We start from the raw sequence: 2,320 nt of genomic DNA on the forward strand, positions 1-2,320 counted from the left end.
TAGTTGAACACATCAAAATGATTTAAGTATGACAACTTTTTCGATTTTTGATGCTAATTGTGATTGCCTTTTACGGCATTAAGGCCTAGGGAACTGTGTTAAGCTTTAAAGTTGGTTTTCGCTAGCAGAGACCAAATTTTCGATTTGAAGGACTTTCTCTACTTATACTTTTATAAAATAACGAAGGTCTAGCACGCGCTTGCTCTTAGTCCATTAATTTTTTTTGTTTGGCACTCAATTACCCTCTGACATTTTGCTGTGGCAACTCACGATCTTCTATATTCTATACCAAAGTCCCAATAGATCTATCGAAACAATAATATTGTTCGATAGATAAATCATTTTCACCGTCACATAACAAGCGTGGTGCCATATTGGAGCTTGTCTATCGCGATCTGACGCAAATCCCTTCTCGTCCACTCATAGATGGATGTAAGATACTCAACGTCAATCAGCTCAGACCAATGAGCTGACCAAATCGGGAAACTGGATCTTTGTTGGTTGATCGCTGTGACGAGTTACTCGCCCAGGAGACGACTTGAGCCACAAGCCAGCCATAATTAATATCAAGAGGTAATTTTACTAATTGACCTACCTCAGAGGTAATACCTATACACCTTCCAATTCAGTCAGAAACCAAAGGATTGTCTAGAAAGCCACAAATGGTTGCTCCTTTAATTTTAAAAATTAGTAAGAAGTTAATAGTTTTTGATGCAAACTGTAAAGATTCAATTTTTAATGAAAGTGCCTAATATTAACATAAAAAGAAATATCTTGTGGTAAATTTTTAGCTCTGAACTGAATAAATGATTGTTTTTTTTTAATGGACTATGGCTGGTTTCGTGCTTTACAAAAACATTTTAGTGGTAGAAGTTTTAAGACTGCGAGGAGTTGGGTTGATTAGATTTTATTCTGGGCTTGGTTAGGAGTTATCTACTACAGCTAGCAACATAGAACAGCACGACCAATGAGAACACTGCACAGACATTTCCATATTATTTTCGTGACCAAAGGGTCCATTATTTTGGCAGAGGAAAGAAAATGCAGATTTTTATTTTGTTTGAGAACATTTTACACCCATAGCATCTCTCCATCGAGGGGAGAGGCCAAGTTGCAGGTTTTTTAATCGCAGTCTTCCTTAGCTATCCACAGTTCAATCGTTCGACTTTCTCTCACTCAATGTTAGCCATCGATTACGGTATGAGAAATGATAGTTTTTGCTACGTTTTTCTCTGGGTTTATTGATGATTAAAAGTCATTATGATTATGGAGTTTATTAAAAGAAGAGCTAATAACGACATATTTCTAATTAAATACGAGTATGTAACTCTCTCTTCGTCCTAGTATGTTGCCGGTATTTTGATTACTCTGATATTTTATTCCACACACATTTTTAAAACGGGTACCTAACTTTTTGTTTCTTACTCATGGACGCCAATATCCTCAATAGCTTTACAGACAGTAAATACTGTAAACTTATTATTAGATAATGTAAATTGCCTGTATAAATCTTAATAAAAATAATTATCATTCGCGTAGGTATTCCAATCTTTTATCCCTAAGTAAATAATGGTTTACGACTACTTATCGACAAATCCTAGGCTATTGATTGGCTAAAAGTTTATAACGGTTTAAAAAGATAAAATTAGGGAACATAGTTCCTGTGCTTACCTACTAGGTCAATTAGTCTAAATTTAAGTCAAATGATTTATTCTAAGTAGGTAGGTACCTACTATTGTACACTTTTTGATTGTTAATTGTTGGATTTTTAACATGATGTACCTAATGGTGATAATTAATTAATTACGTAGGTAAACGTATTCGCTCCGGTACACAATGGCCTACCGTGTTCGGCATCCTGTTCTTTGATGTTTTGTATGAAAAATACACATGTGCAATTTTCACTTAATAGTCCTATTGAGTATGCACGTGCTTTAGGCGAATGTGTATAATCATCATCATGATCACCGCCTAACCACAAAGCGTGGGTCTCCTGTCAGAGTGAGAAGGGTTTTGGCAATAGTTTACCAGCCAAGTGTGGATTGGCATACTTCACATGCCTTTGACACACAGCCTTGCAGGTTTAATCACAATGTTTTTCTTCACTGTTTAAAGAAAGTGATACTTATTCAATTGCTTAAAACGTACTTCAAAAATTTAGATGTCCCCAGATCTCCGAATAGGATGCTGACCTCTTAGCCACTAGGTTATCATAGCTTTTTTGTCTGTTAACCATACATAGTTTACTAATTATAATTATTTTTGCCGAGAGCGTTGGGCGAATGTGCACCATGCTCATTATACAAATGAAACAACAACA

Source organism: Maniola jurtina, chromosome 16, assembly GCF_905333055.1.
Source record: "Maniola jurtina chromosome 16, ilManJurt1.1, whole genome shotgun sequence".
Classification (NCBI taxonomy): Eukaryota; Metazoa; Arthropoda; class Insecta; order Lepidoptera; family Nymphalidae; genus Maniola; species Maniola jurtina.